Raw genomic sequence first — 16,815 nt, forward strand, 5'->3', positions numbered from 1 at the left:
CCCTGCGGGGATCTCCCACAGGGCTCCAACACGCTGCGGATGTCTGTCCGGCGGGCGGGGTGCTCTGCTTCAGGATGCCCCTCGCTCCGGGTAGCAGGCTGCTATCTGCAGTATGGGGAGCCCGGCGGGAACTCCTGCAGGGCTGCCTAGGCTGCGGATGTGTTCCCGAAGCACCGGGTGCTCTGCTTTCAGCGCACCCGGCGCTCCGGGAAGCAGGCTGCTATCCACAGCCTAGGGAGCCCTGCGGGAACTCCCACAGGGCTGCCTAGGCTGCGGATGTGTTCCTGAAGCCTGGAGAGCGAGAGGGGTCAGTGCGCACCGACCCCTCTCGCTCTCCAAGCTTCAGCGAAAGCCTGCATTCGCCCCATAGGACGCACCCAGATTTCCCCTTCATTTTTGGAGGGGAAAAAGTGCATCCTATAGGGCGAAAAATACGGTAAGTGTTCCAGTTTGTGAATGTTTTTTTGGAAGATGAATGTCCGACGTGGCCTCCGCAACTTCCAGTTGAGTGTAGGAAGCTCCTGCAGCCAATTGGAAACTGCGCCTAGGTTGTCAAATGGTTCCAGGAGTCGAACAGACTCCTGGAAGGGATTAAGTTCAACAACCAAGGTACCACTGTAATTCCAGCTGTCAACTGCCAACTTGGCAAAATATATTTACTACATTGGGGATGGTGATATTGGGGTTTCCCCCCTTAAGTAACCTCTAGAGGGGGTTTTTCAACACCTGGAATGGGAGACGGTGGGAAGGCCAGAAGAACAAGAACAAAGAAGGTGTTTGGGTCAGAATGACACATGGCAGATATACCGTCCAACATTTCTCTGATGAAAGTAGGGATGTCCTAAGGAAAAGTGGGACATTTGGGGATCAAATCAGAGACCGGGACGGCTTCTGTAAATCCAGGACTGTCCCTGGAAAACAGAGAGACTTGGAGGGTCTCAGATACAGTGGTACCTCAGGTTACAGACGCTTCAGGTTACAGACTCCACTTACCCAGAAATAGTACCTCGAGTTAAGAACTTTGCTTCAGGATGAGAACAGAAATCGCGCGGTGGTGGCGCGACAGCAGCAGGAGGCCCCATTAGCTAAAGTGGTACCTCAGGTTAAGAACAGTTTCAGGTTAAGAACGGACCTCCAGAACGAATTAAGTTCTTAACCCAAGGTACTACTGTATGCAAAAGAGAAAGTTGTAATGTCAGAATACAACTCAGGACTCAGCCCCAGAACCTACTTTCATTGAAACTCGAGGTTAGCTGCTGAGCTTTCCAGAGGGCTAAGTGGACAGCAGGGGTCACTCCCCATTAGCAGAGGGTTTTTTTGTTTTTGTTTTGAGGAGTACACCCCTCACAGTTACTCTTTGGATGGTACAGAGGACCTTGTATTTTTCTAGCACTCAAACTGAAACAATTTGTGTCTGGGAAATAGCACTTCTTCCCCCAGGATTGCACCTTCGCTGCTGTTGAGGCACGAGCAGTAACAGCTTATAGAGAATATTGCTTTTGACATAATTAACCCACAAGCAGACACAGCTTCTCTCTGCATAGTTGCTTAGAAACAGGATACTGGGTACCTTCTATCATATGTGGTGGACTTGTAAGGTAATAAAAGCTTTCTGGGAGATGATATATAATGAAATAAAAAAATGCTTAAAATAACTTTTGTTAAGAAACCAGAAGCTTTTTTATTAGGAATTACAGGTATCGACATACCAAAGGAGCAGAAAAGACTATGTATGGAACAACAGCTGCCCTGGTGCTATTAGCCCAGAGTTGGAAAGAAGACAAAGCCTTGACCAAAGAAAAATGGCAGACCAAGCTGATGGAATATGCTGAGATGGCAAAGCTGACTGGAAAACTCAGAAAACCAAGAGGATAAAGACTTTATAAAAGAATGGGGAAAATTTGTAAGTTACCTGTGAGACTACTGTAAGTAGATGGAAACAAGAGCAGGATTCTGACTCATTTGTAGTGTAAAAAAAAATATTAAGGACAATATGGTTTGATATAAAAATTGGAGTACAGATGAATGTGCAGTTGTAGATGCTTAAAATTAGACTCCATGGAGGGAAGTCTCAAGATTCAGAGAATATTCTTATACAGATACGTTCTTATTAGTTTGTGTTTATTTGTACTTTGTACTTGTAAAATCAATAGAAATGATTTATAAAAAGAAAACAAACAGGATCCTGGGCAGGGTGAGCCCCTTGTCAATGAAGCTCATACTTGCACATTTCATGGAACAGACAGTGAACCAATGCAAAGGTGCTGTCTCACGTATCCTTCTTTGCTTTGCCTCTCGTGTGGTTGGATCCTGGCTAAGTCATCTTCCCCTTTTACCATCCACACATAGCAGCTGCCTGGTTTCCCCTCTGCTTCCAGCACATGGCAGGACAAAGCCAACTAATGAACCACACGTTACATAAGGTACTTGCATAACCTTGTGAGCGTTAAACTACCACTGCAGGAGGAGAGACGTGACCATTGCATTCTTTGAACGCAAGTTGGCCAATGGAAGGCAACCTTCAGATTTCCATGAAGTTTAATTTAATTTCATGGTGGCCGAGAGAGAATATTTGGTTCAGTTCTGCAATGGACTTCAATGCTGCCACTAGATACTCTAAGAGAAAAAGCCACATGTACATTTATTCAATTAAATGTGCATTCATATCGTTTTTGTTTGTTTTTTCCAAAAAGAGAGAGAAAATAATAGGTTTTAGAAAGTTGAGAAACTGCTCCATGGGGGAAAGTGAGGTGGTTCATCCATTCCACCAATCAGTGAAGTACACAAACAAGTTTCTTTCAGAAACACACAACCAGTTTGCTCTAAGATGGATCTCGGAGAAAGAAAATACCAGTTGAACAAAATCTAATCAGTATGCTCAAATAATGCATGTTTGAATGTTTCCTGGATGTATGAACTGACTTCAATGATTTTCATATTTTTATGAAATTGTATGAATGTTCGGCTGGTGGAATTTGCTTTCTGATCACTGTCAGGCTTGCAAAGTCCTCATTTAGGGCAAAACATTGCATGCTAACACATACAACAAACCTAGATAAAAGATGCTTTGGAAGGGAGCGGAGTAGAGAAGTAGGTAGGGGGGTGTAAATGCTCAACTCTTGCCCAGCCAGCCATTTGTTTTTGTTCTAAATCAGCCACAGACGCTGTTTGCTTCTGTGATTCAAATACATACATGCAAGGGTACACACACATTTGGAACTGGGGGTGGGGGGCGGGGAGGGAGAGAGAGCACAGTGTGGCAGACGTCATAAAAAATGCAACTGAAGGGGTAACAGGGTTTAGTGAGCAGGAAGAGGCTGTGGCAGAAAGCAGTCCAGAATTGGAGGCAGAAGTGGAGGCAGGCTACTGAAGAAGCCAAGGAATCTCCTCCTCCCGCTGCGACCAGCTCGCCTACTGCTTGGTCTCCCAGAACATAGAGAGGAATTAGAGAGCAGTGGGAAGGTAGGGACCTTCGATCTTCACAACTGCCTCACTGATGCAAGACCAACTGGGAAGAGTTGCAGTGATCACTAGGCCTGTGCTGTTTTGGCTTCTTTGAATAAACAGTTAGCTTCTCGGGCACCAGGTGTTTTATTGCTGACCTGTCCAAAACTCTGGGTCCTGAAGACAGCTAAGACATCTCCAACACAATCTACGTAGCCTCTGCAGTCTGCTCTGTTCCTCATGCAGCATCAGAGCCCTGGCATAGGGAATGGGGCTTCCATCCTCTGCCCTCTACTGCAGTCTCAGTCACGATCAGACCCCCACCCCTGGCCTGCAATTTGCAGTGGAGGAGAGGAAGCTCTCACTAAGATTCAGATCAGGTCCCCGCACAGGCAATTCATGAAAGGAAAAGCCTGCGCTCAGAGGCAAATGGCATGACAAACGTCACGTGTCGCTTGTCCTTACTATCCAAAAAAGCAAACCCAGCCACGTTTGTGAACTGATGCACATACAAGATGTCAAAAAAGGGGGAAATCCTTTGTGGAAGATGTCAGAAAGTGGAGGGGGGAAAGCGGGCCCTCTACGGTGTGCATAATATAGTTGCTGCTCTGAAATTGCTCATTTAGTAATTGTGCATCTTCTACACTCTCATGAACATAATTCTGGATAACAATGGAATCACAGTATATGGATGAGAGTGGGAGCCAGCAAAACATTTTCTCTTTCTCCAGCACAATACAGTGGTACCTCGGGTTAAGTACTTAATTTGTTCTGGAGGTCCGTTTTTAACCTGAAACTGTTCTTAACCTGAAGCACCACATTAGCTAATGGGGCCTCCTGCTGCCGCCGCACCGCTGGAGCCCGATTTCTGTTCTTATCCTGAAGCAAAGTTCTTAACCTGAAGCACTATTTCTGGGTTAGCGGAGTGTGTAACCTGAAGCGTATGTAACCTGAAGCGTATGTAACCCGAGGTACCACTGTACAAGGTCCCCTCGTGGGGTAGGGAAGGGCCAAAGCAGAATGATGGGGACAGCCATGATTGCATTTCTCACATCTGTCTCATTCATGCTAAAATGTATCTGAATGCATGTGTGCCTTAATTTTCACATCAAAAGCTGCACACAGGTGAGCAAAGACAAAACCTCTCCTGTGGTCTGCCTCCAGAATTCCACCCCACCACCCCAAAAAAACCATGCCCCTTACTTCCAGTATCAGAGCTGGGAGGAAAGTTCATCAGACAACAGAGCATGAGGTGGGAAGGCAGAGTGAATGCCCATGTAATTGCAGCCATCTTTTCTCCATGTAAAAAATAGACTCCATGAGATGGGAGGAGAAGGGGCTTTTATGCCTCAAGTTCTTGTATTATGCTACAACAGCAGCAAGAATATTAATAGCTAGAAACTGGAAAAGTGAAATAGTACCAACAAAAAAAGGAATGGCAGGATAAATTACCGTATTTTTTGCACCATAACACTCACTTTTTTCCTCCTAGAAAGTAAGGGGAAATGTCTGTGCGTGTTATGGAGCGAATGCCTGCGGGTGGCGGGGGGATCTGCTGCAGTCGTGAGCAAAGGATCCATGGTTCCCCTTCCTTCCCTCCTCCGTGGTTACAAAGCATGGATCCACATGGATCCTCAGGATTTTTGCATTGGGCTACTCCAAACTCACTGTCAGATCACATGTCTGTGGCCACAGCATGAACCACAAAAATCATATATCCACTATTTCGTTTAGAATTTTTTTTTCTTGTTTTCCTCCTCTAAAAACTACGTGCGTGTTATGGTCTGGTGCGTGTTATAGAGCGAAAAATACGGTATTTGAATATCTCGAACTGGCAAAAAAGACGGATGCGATTAGGAGGCATTCATCGTGGGATTCAGTGTGAGGAGGATGCAGGCCTAAGACACTTCAATATGTCTTTAGGCTTTTGGGGGGGGCAGGTAAGTGTAAACTTTGAAAGCAGTAGAGTAGTGAGCAGAATGTTTAGCCTTTAACCAAGGAGAGCCAAATTCAAATCCCAGGCTCAGCCCTGAAGCTTCTTAGGTGACCTTTGGCAAGTCACTCATCCATTGTAAGGATTAAAATGGGATAACCCCCCTGCGTTGCTGACGGCGCGCCCCCCCCCCCAAGTTCTTTGGAGGAAAGACAAAGACATAATTGCAACAGCCAACACAATTTGATCCTTTGGCTGCAGCCGAAATGCCTTCTTTTTGCATTGTGTTTTCAAGCTTGCTTTCCGCTTTCCAGAACAGCTAATCCAAAACAATCTTAAAATATGCATCTTGTTCTACGAAATGTTGGGAGGGGATGAACAGGCAGGCTAAGAAGCCTTTGGAGAGGCCAGTGGCATGAGTCACTCACTTAGTCCCACTCCAGAGGCAAGGAAAGCACTTCTTAAGAGGTCCCTGGAGACTCAGGATACGGGCAGCTGCTTCCTGAACAGCACTCACGGGGCAGCCCACTGGGCAAAAGGCACAAACCCAGCTATGCTAATCATCTCTGCCATTGCTTGTCATACCTTTTTTACCCTGTAAGCTGACATTTGCTGTCGTACATACCCCCAGCTGGTGTCTTGAATGGGCCCTGTAGTTCTCCAATGGCAGTCTGGGCCCCGAACCTGGGAAGGCTGCGTGAAAGAAAGTCACCCTTTATTGCTTAGAACCTTTATTGCAAAGCTCCAGAAACTTGCACAGGTTCAACTTGAGCAAGAAGGTGGGTGAGGCATCAGGAAAGGGGGACCAAAAGATCAGAAGGTAACTGAAACCATCAACAGAACTGTACGGAACAACCTTACATTTACAGAGCAAAATATCCTCTTGGATTATACACCCAGCACATGGAACCCCACAAAAGGACAATACGAGTGGACTCTCCCTGCCTTACCACAGCAAAAAGACTGATACTGGTGAACTGGAAAAATAAAAATGCAGCTCCCTTCTGCAATTGGATTGGAGACTTATATATACAAGCTCGCAACATATGAACAACCTGCATATAAACGCAGACTTGCCATGGACAAATTCAGTGATATTTGGAATCCATTCTTACAAATACTGTAATAGGTTAAGACATGAGTAGGCAAACTAAGGCCTGGGGGCCAGATCCGGCCCAATCGCCTTCTCAATCCGGCCCGTGGATGGTCCGGGAATCAGTGTGTTTTTACATGAGTAGAATGTGTTCTTTTGTTTAAAATGCATCTCTGGGTTATTTGTGGGGCATAGGAATTTGTTCATCCCCCCCAAAAAAAATATATAGTCCGGCCTCCCACAAGGTCTGAGGGACAGTGGACTGGCCCCCTGCTGGAAAAGTTTGCTGACCCCTGGGTTAAGATCTGGTGAAGTAAAGTATACAGTTTTTTTGGGGGGGGTTCCCTCCTCCCTTCCCCCCTTCTACATGGGTTCTGTTTCTGTTTCTCTTTTTCTTTTTCTCTCTTTTATTTACATCTCGCCATGTTTAGTGCACATATAATTATGTGCTTTTTGAACTTTCGATAAAGATGTTCACTTAAAAAAGAAGAAGGAAAGGGGGCCCAAAAGATTAGCAGCCAGACTCAGCATCGCTCTGTTAAGAGGCTGGGCATTTGTTTCTATGTTAAAGCCCTCTGCTCAAGAGTCACTTTCTCCCCACCTCAAAACGCAGCTCTTAAATGTCTTCCAGCGTGTAAGGGGGCTGAAGCACCCAGCCCCAGCCCTCCCTCTTTGCAGTTAAAAGCCTCCCAGGACAGGAAGCAGCTGGTAGCGGTGGGCAAAGGGGAATGGAAGAGGGCCTTGGTCGGGCAGAACATCAACACACATGGTGCGCTGATTGTTACAGTGTGTGGGCGATGCAGCTGTGGAATGCTCCCCACCCAGTCCCCTTCTGTTTCTCAGAACTGAAGGGCAGGTACGGGACATTCCATGGTGCCTATTCCGCTGCCTTTGCCAGCTTCTCCTTCAACAGTGGGATGGGGTGTGGAATCAGTGTCTTGCTTACATGATGCACACCCAGCACATATAGTGAAGATGCTTGCACAAGCACTGGGGAGAAGAAATTGGATGGAAACCTGCCTAACTCCCTCTCATCTCATGCCAATATTCCTCTCTCCAGCACTGAATTTTCTCTCAGTGGAGAGACCAGTTCTCATCAGAAATCCTTTTTTATATATATACTTTTCAGATTTAGACATTTCACTGATTTTACAGTCATTTTGACATTTCAAAACTTGGCTTCCTCCCCCCGCCCCTTTCCGTGGTTTCTTATTTTCAGTATCTTCTGCACATCCAAATTAACTTAATTTGTTCATTTATTCATCTTCTTTAAATATACAGTCATACCTCAGAAGCGGCGAATCACGACCCGCGCACGCGCAGACGGGGGTTGCATTCACTTCAGGATGTGAACAGGGCTCCGGAACGGATCCCGATCACATCCAGAGGTACCACTGTACACTCTCATGCAGGGGTAGGCAACCTAAGGCCTGGGGGCCGGATGCGACCCTATCGCCTTCTCAATCCGGCCTGCGGACAGTCCAGGAATCAGCGTGTTTTTACATGAGTAGAATGTGTCCTTTTGCTTAAAATGCATCTCTGGAATTTAAAATGCATAGGAATTCGTTCAATTTTTCCCCCAAAAAATATAGTCCGGCCCACCACATGGTCTGAGGGACGGTGGACCAGCCCACAACTGAAAAAGGTTCCTGACCCCTGCTCTTATAAAACTGCAGGTTATTACAATTTCTCATCATAAATCTAAAGGAACTGCATCCCTAGATTCCAGCATTGGAAGTTACCGTCGGATTGTAGGCAAGATGGAATTCTTTCAGCCCTGAGCCAAAATATTTAGACCTGCTGAATTTTTGGAAGTTTCATAGGTGAAAACACTCCCCAAAGGACGGTAGTAGCAGTGTGTGTGGGGGGGGGATGTTTAATTTAAATAATGTCTGGCTTTCCGTAAATATGAGGTGGCAGAAACTTTTCTTCTTTTAAGCCTTTGTGTAGCACATGTCCCAGTGAGGCTGCTGTGCCGTGACAACAGAGTCATTCTGTCCCAGGAAAAGAGTGTGGTCAGGATCTGCCCAGCATTGACCTGAAGCAATGGCAAAACAATGGTGGGGGTGGGGGCAAAACAAAACCCCTCATATTTAAGGCAAACTAAGCATTTTAAAGATTTGCTTGCCCACCCCTGAAAGTCATTGAATATCCCCACCCTCTCTTTCACTGGGATCAAATGATTCCACGATAGTAAGGGTGGGGGTGGTATTGACACACCCATAACTTCTCCTTGAATATATCCAGCAAGCTAATGGTGTTGCTGTCTTGCTCTGACATTCAAGGCCAAATCAACATGTGGTTGCAGTCATGCTGCTTTGGGTGAGTCATAGGCTGTGGAAGAGCCAGTAGACTGAAACTCAATCCTGCCAAAACAGACAAGCTACAGATGGGTGGTTTGTGTGACCAGGGAGGGGATGCTCAACCTGTTCTGGATGGGGTTGCATTCCACCTAGGTAAAAAAAGGTAAAGGACCTCTGGACGGTTAAGTCCAGGCAAAGGCGATTATGGGGTTGCTGTGCTCATCTTGCTTTCAGGCCGAGGGAGCCGGTGTTTGTCCACAGACAGCTTTCCGGGTCCTGTGGCCAGCAGTACTAAACCACTTCTGGCACAACAGAACACCGTGACGGAAACCAGAGCGCACAGAAACGCAGTTTACCTTCCTGCCACAGCGGTTTATCTACTTGCACTGGAGTGCTTTCAAACTGCTGGGTTGGCAGGAGCTGGGACAGAGGAACAGGAGCTCACCCCGTTGTGGAGATTCGAACCGCCAACCCTCTGATCGGCAAGGCCAAGAGGCTCAGTGGTTTAGACCACAGCGCCAGCTGCGTTTCCACCTAGAGAATCAGGCTCACAGTCTGGGACTGCCAAGGGATCCACTTGTGTCTCCTTGGGACCCCAAGCATGGTATGCCGCAGCTTTCAGCATCCAAGGCTCATGTGCCAGCTATGACCCCTCCTGGGTTGAAATGCCTGGCCGTAGTTCTCGGTACTTTGACATCCTCTAGACTCAACCATTCTAAGTATATAATGTGCAAGGCTGCCTTTGAAAACTACTCATGTTATTCAAAAACACAACTCTGGAATAGTAACTGGGACCAGTCAACAGGAACCCGTTTTAAAACAGCTCACCAGCTTCGGCCTCGGCCCAGTATACCTGAAAGAGCGTCTCCACCCCCATCGTTCAGCCCAGACACTGAGGTCCAGCTCTGAGGACCTTCTGGCAGTTCCCTCACTGCAAGAAGTGAGGTTACAGGGAACCAGGCAGAGGGCCTTCTCGGTGGTGGCACCTGCCCTGTGGAACGCCCTCCCTTCAGATGTGAAGGAAATAGACAACTATCTGACTTTTAGAAGACATCTGAAGGCAGCCCTGTTTAGGGAAGTTTTTAATGCTTGATGTTTTGTCATGTTTTTAATATTCTGTTGGGAGCCGCCCAGAGTGGCTGGGGAAATCAGCCAGATGGGCGGGGTATAAATAAAATAATAATGATGATGATAATAATTGTTGTTGTTGTTGTTACTACTACTGATGAGCTGCTCCCCTGGCTGCCAGTTTGCTTCTGAGCAGAATTCAAAGAGCTGATGCTGACCTTTAAAGTCACTAATGACTTGGGAAGCTGGGACTTGAAGGAACACTCACCCACACGACAGTGCCTGTACACCAAGTTCACCAGAGGTGGGCCTCATCCAGGTCCATCTCCCCTCCCTGCAGCCTGGTAAGTTCTAGTGCACGGGTGTCAAACACAAGGCCCGCGGGCCAAATCCGGCCCGCCAGACCTCGTCATGTGGCCCGTGTAGCCGCCGCCAGCCGCTAGCCTTCACCTTTTATTCTCGCTCTCTTTTTTTTTTGACATGCGCGGCAGCCTACAAGCCAGAGAACATCTGCCCTCTAGCGGTGCCGGCCATTCTACACAGGAAACCTCCACTTTACATGCATTCAGGAAACCTCCACTTGTTTTTATATTGAGCGCATGCCATCCTGTGATGTGACAGATCCAACAGCTGCCTGAACCCTTCTCTCCTGTACTGTAAGTCCTACAGATACAACCGGCCCTTTGAGGGTGACCAAACTGCTCATGCGGCCCCCGATGAATTTGAGTTTGACACCCCTGTTCTAGTGAGTGGCTAACTCACCACAAGATTAGCCTCTCCAGGGAGATTTACTAGATAGAGCTGCCCTGCTCTTTCAGAAGAAGACTAAAGACTTTAAAAGATAGAGATCATGGATAAGCAAACTAAGGTCCGTGGACCAGATCAGGCCCAATTACCTTCTGGATACGGCCCACGGACGGTCTAGGAATCATCGCATGGATCGCCAGCACACACATTCTTCCCTCTCCCTCACACGGTGGCGGCACCTCCTCCCTCCCTCCTCCTGGCTTCTCCTCGCCCTGCCTAGAGGAGGAAGGGGGCTGGGCTTTGTTGGTGCCAGCAGCAGCAGCAGCAGCAGTGCTCAAGTGGCCGCCATTTTAAGCAGCCCCTCTCCAGAGCCCTTTCACACACCACTCATCGTTCTGCTGTCGCTGCCAGCCCCTGCCGCTTGCAAGACACAGGTAAGCAGCCACTGGGGCTCATGGTGCTCCTGTATCTCCCCCCGCCCCAAAAAAATATAGTCCGGCCCCCCACAAGGTCTGAGGGACAGTGGACCAGCCCCCTGCTGAAAAAGTTTGCTGACCCCTGATCTAGATTGCAGCTGGCTTTATTCAGTTGCTGTACTCCCCCATTCTCTTACTTCCCCCCTCTCCTGGTAACTTTTCATTTGCTGTATAAGAAATGCATAGCTTTATACATAACCAATTAAGCAACAGAGAAAACAACATTACAGAGCTGCTGAACGAGTAAAAAATGACAAACCAGAATACAGAAATGCAGTCATGAATTCAGAGATTGTCGGATAGAATGCATATATCCCATTTTTATTTCCATAATGACTTTTTTATCCCTTGTTTTATTATAAATATATGCTTTTATTTTATTTTTCAGTTATATTGAAATTGGATTTTTTTGTAAACCACTTTGAGGGTTTTTAATAAAAAATCACTATATAAAAACCATAAAAGCACAAATAAATGGCACTTTGCTCCACCCAAATAGCCTTCACTTCTTCTATAGGGCTCCCTTGCTTCTGCATACATATCCCCACACTTTCTAATTTACCGTATTTTTTGCACCATAACACTCACTTTTTTCCTCCTAGAAAGTAAGGGGAAATGTCTGTGCGTGTTATGGAGGGAATGCCTACGGGTGGCATGCCTACGGATTTTCTTCCTCTAAAAACTACGTGCGTGTTATGGTCGGGTGCGTGTTATAGAGCAAAAAATACGGTAGACTTTTTCATTGGATTCCCCTCCCTGGAGGTTCACCCAGTTCCAAATTTAGGGTGTCTCTCCAGGGCCAGGTGAAGAAGACCTTTCTGTTTTGCCCAGATTCCATAAATGTTACCTACTCTGGTTTTAATCCAGTGAGCACTTATTGATCCTGACGCTTTTTGTTGCTCTGAATTGATTCTGTGCTCTGCTGTGTAAATTTTATATCATCGTAACTGAGTTTTGCTTGATAATGCTTTTATGACTCTGTGAGCAGCATCAGAAGCGATTCTAAATAATAAAAAAAGAGGTGAGCATGCTAAGTCTTAGGTGGAATCTACACACATATAAAAACTATTCTGAAAAAGTTTTTTTTAAAGCATTTTAAAAAATAAATTGAATTTTCCATAAGGCTCAACATCACCACCTAGTGTCACATTGTATATTGCACTTAAAACACACACACACAAAACGTTTTATTTGCAGCTGTATAGCTGAGTCCTTAGTCACATAAACTCTGGCTGGGAGAGCAGGGATTATCTCTTAGGCAAGCAACCTCTCTCCCAGCAACATCACCAAGTTAGCTCAAGCAAGAACAAGAATGATATTCCTAAGCAAACTCTGGATCTGTACACAATCCCTGAAACCTGAGGAACAGGACAAAACTCACAATTGCTGCTTCCTTCTATGAGACGGCATGAGACTTAGTGGAGCCGAGCTGGTCAGATGCAATCCTGCCCGCTTGCTTGCCTGCCTGCCTAATGTTGCTTCAAGCCTGTGCCTTTGTCTTGTGAGCTTTCTTTTTCATATTATATTCATTACTGCACATTATCATCACTTCCATGCAACTGATAATGCTCTTGGGATGCTTGTGTATGCATGCAAATCTCTTTTCAGTACAATAACTTCCCTGAGAATTAAAAGAGAGGTACACAGAGTGCTATCATTATATACCTGAGCAAGAATACCCACCAGTTTGATCTGACCCCCCTCCTTACCAAACCAGAGCCTGAAGGAGAATAAGTATTAAGAACCCTATTGGTCAAACGAAAGGCATTCCACTTTCCAACCCTCCAAAAGCCTCCAACAGAAGGCAGCCTAGTGCTTCCAAACCATTTTCAAGTGAAAAGTGAGTCTAAACACTGATGGACACTTTCTATGGTGTGCAGTCAGCATGGTTAGACTATAGCTGGGGGGTCAAGAACATCTCCAGGCCTCATCAGAAGTGACCAAATGACCTCAAAAAGTCCAATGTCTATCTTTCTAGCTGGATAAGTTCCAGGGAAATCCCGTCCAATGCTCTAACTAGGAATGACAGCTACTTCCTCCCCTTCCCTCCATGCAGATACCACTTGGAAAAGATTTGGGATGGATGTAATTGCAATCACCAGGCTTGGATCTATTACAAAAACTGGTTGCACTCAGACATATAAGTCTGGCCGAGGGAGGACCGGAACAAAGAACTGGATTGCCTTGAACGCTTGAGACAATGGCAAACTATGTCAGCCTCTGTAAGGTTGTGCTCAGCGGGTGGCGCTGTGGGTTAAACCACAGAGCCTAGAACTTGCCGATCAGAAGGTCAGCGGTTCGAATCCCTGTGACAGGGTGAGCTCCTGTTGCTCGGTCCCTGCTCCTGCCAACCTAGCAGTTCAAAAGCACGTCAAAGTGCAAGTAGATAAACAGGTACCACTCCGGCGGGAAGGTAAACGGCGTCTCCATGCGCTGCTCTGGTGGCTTAGTCATGCTGGCCACATGACCTGGAAGCTATATGCTGTCTCCCTCGGCCAATAAAGTGAGATGAGCACTGCAACCCCAGAGTCGACCACGACTGGACCTAATGGTCAGGGGTCCCTTTACCTTTACCTTTAATGCAGCAAAAACTTGTCTTCGTCAGGAATGTCTTGCACCCACAGACACTTGCTAGCATTATGGCACACAAGGTGTGGTGCTGAAACATACAATCTGGTCATGCCCTATAGTGGCACTGTTTTGGATGGAAGCCATTCTCCATATTAGTTTGGTCCTGGGAAAATACCTAAATTTATTGGATGCTCAAGTTATATTCCAACTCTGTGGGCCTTGGCATTAGGGCAACTTAAGTGGACGATGCACACCCTGTTGGTGGCCAAGAGGCTTCTGGGAAGAACCTATGTCTCCACTGATTGCTCAGCGGTCAGAAGACTTACCTACCATTGAAGCATATGAAAGAGCTATCTTTGGCGGGCGGAACGAAGAGAATAATTTGGGATCCGTACTTGTAATTGTTTGCATGAATTACATGCCCAGTGGGCATTTTCCTGCCCCACTTCCCCCCCCCCAGCTTCAGTGGTACAATTACCATACTTTTCTTTGTATAAGACTAGTTTTTTTTATTCAAAAATCATGTTAAAAATTGGAGGTCGTCTTATACATGGATAGTGCATTGTGGGGATGTGTGATTGGTTGCTGCCACTAGTCGGAGTTTTTATTGGTGGCTGCGGCAAGGGCTGGTGCTGATTTGCTGTCGTTGCGGCAATAGGGCGGGCGATTTGCTGCTCCTGTCGGTGAGTGGATAGGTTGCATTTGCGACGCGTGCAAGCAGCCTTGTTGGTCTGGCGGCTGAGCGATTTTTAACAATCCTTCCCCGAAAAAACTCAACAACTTTTCTTAATTTTGAGTCCCCCAAAATAGGGGGTGTCTTATACACAGGGGCATGTTAAACACGGAAAAATATGGTAGTTAATTTTGCACCCTGGACTTAATGGTCTTCGGGAGATATGGGGTTAGACAGACATGGGTGTTACTTTGGTTATCAATTGCACAGTTTCTTGTCTTCCCACTCATTTGTGGGGAGGGGACTGGGCTGTGGGACCTAAGCTTTGGCCAAGAGATCCAGCCATATGTGCAACCTCGAACGGCTTCGCCCTGCCGCTTGCTCATCCTGGCTCTCATCACATGGAAGCAGAAACGGCGCATCAAGAGGCATGGTTCCAGAGCAGGACTTGGGGTGTGTGGGGAATGATTATTCTTCAGAATTACCAGGAGGGTCCAACCAGCTCGCTGGTTCAACACTCACCACCTCCAAAGAGTTGAAGGTGACTTGAAAGGGGGATGACTCTGGTGCCGCACTCATCTTGTTTTTGCCTCTAGTAAAGAACTTCCACCATTATGTTTGGGGCCGATGCTTTGCTTAAACCACTTTCAGCTCTCACAGAACCGCAATTCCCCTGTCATCTGTTGTCTAAAACCATTAAAATGGGGGCAGTATACCGGGTATATGGGTGGCACTGTGGGTAAAAGCCTCAGCGCCTAGGACTTGCCGATTGAAAGGTCGGCGGTTCGAATCCCCGCGGCGGGGTGCGCTCCCGTTGCTCGGTCCCAGCGCCTGCCAACCTAGCAGTTCGAAAGCACCCCCAGGTGCAAGTAGATAAATAGGGACCGCTTACTGGCGGGAAGGTAAACGGCGTTCCGTGTGCTGCGCTGGCTCGCCAGATGCAGCTTGTCACGCTGGCCACGTGACCCAGAAGTGTCTGCGGACAGCGCTGGCCCACGGCCTCTTGAGTGAGATGGGCGCACAACCCCAGAGTCTGTCAAGACTGGCCCGTACGGGCAGGGGTACCTTTACCTTTACCTTTTATACCGGTTACAGATAGGGTAGACGTGCTAAAGACAGACATCCCTTTTATACCGGGTAGACGTGCTAAAGACAGACATCCCTTTGCTTTAACGAGAGACTGCTCATGGTAATGTTATGAACACAGCTCATTTATTATAAGGCACACCCCCAACTCTTCTTGAAGCAGCCACCCTTTTTTCCTTTCCTCTTTTTTCCAATAGTCTTCCTCCTTCCTTGGAGGTTTTTAAGCAGAGGTTGGATGGCCATCTGTCATGGGTGCTTTAGCTGCATTGCAGGGGGTTGGTTGGACTAGATGACCCTTGGGGTCCATTCCAACTATGCAATTCTATGATTCTACTGAGGGCTCATCCACACTTAGCTTTTGCCCTGCGATTTCCAGGCACAGGTCCATTCTTTAAAGCTCCACGTCCAAGCATAATAATAATAATAATAATTTATTATTTATACCCCGCCCATCTGGCTGAGTTTCCCCAGCCACTCTGGGCGGCTCCCAATCAGTGTTAAAAACAGTACAGCATTACATATTAAAAACTTCCCTGAACAGGGCTGCCTTAAGATGTCTTCTGAATGTCAGGTAATTATTTATCTCTTTGACATCTGATGGGAGGGTGTTCCACAGGGCGGGCACCACTACCGAGAAGGCCCTCTGTCTGGTTCCCTGTAGCCTCACTTCTCACAATGAGGGAACCGCCAGAAGGCCCTCGGCGCTGGATCTCAGTGTCCGGGCTGAACGATGGGGGTGGAGACGCTCCTTCAGGTATACAGGACCGAAGCCAAGCACATTTCTTTTTACCTGTCACTTTCCCCTTTCCACTCTTTCATGCTGAATCGGAACAAATGGCAATTCACAGTTTCCACTGATTGCCATTTGCTCCAATTCAGTGGTAAAGAGTGGGTTTTTCTGGGGAAAGCTTCAGGGTGGGGGGGAAATTGCCTGGACCCAGAGCTTTAAAGCATAGACCCGTTCCTGGAAGCGCAGCACAAAATGAAGTCTGGGTGAGCCCTGAATCTGAAATGGTGAAGAGAGAGCCGGGGAGAATGTGTTCTAGCCCCTCCTCCCCAGCACAACCTGCCTCCTTCCCGCCCCCCTGATCTGACAAACTCCTGCCTTCCGGTCCTTCTCCCCCTCCTCCCACAGGTGCAGCGGCCCCTTTAAGACAGCTCCGTCCGGCTGCCAAGCACACAAGGATCCAATTAGGTCCTGCCTGCAAGACCTGGAAGCTCAGCAGCTGGGTGGGTCCCCCTGGAAGCCTGCCTTTCTGGATCAGCTTCTTCCGCTCAGATAGTATGATGGCAGGGGGGGTGGTCCACTTGGATTGGGACTTCATGGCTGGCTGGCAGGCAGGTGCTGCTGGTTCATAACCAGGTCCATCAGTCGGTGCCAAGATCCAGGTGAATCTGGCATTGTGCATTTGAAAAAGAAC

At 47.3% G+C, this 16,815-nt stretch overlaps 1 protein-coding gene across 2 annotated transcripts in view; it reads right to left on the reverse strand.

The window, feature by feature from the left end:
• KANK2 (KN motif and ankyrin repeat domains 2) overlaps nucleotides 1-16,815 on the reverse strand; it is a 77,530-nt gene that overhangs the window by 51,111 nt on the left and 9,604 nt on the right. The window contains exon 1 of one of the 2 annotated variants that reach the window (XM_053370602.1): nucleotides 6,003-6,061. The exons of the other annotated variant lie outside the window; for it this stretch is intronic. The gene's annotated coding sequence lies outside the window, so the exon portion shown is untranslated. Of the gene's footprint in view, nucleotides 1-6,002; nucleotides 6,062-16,815 lie in introns of those variants that run through there. 2 annotated transcript variants of the gene reach the window in all.

The sequence above is a fragment of the Podarcis raffonei genome, chromosome 17, assembly GCF_027172205.1.
Source record: "Podarcis raffonei isolate rPodRaf1 chromosome 17, rPodRaf1.pri, whole genome shotgun sequence".
Taxonomy (NCBI): Eukaryota; Metazoa; Chordata; class Lepidosauria; order Squamata; family Lacertidae; genus Podarcis; species Podarcis raffonei.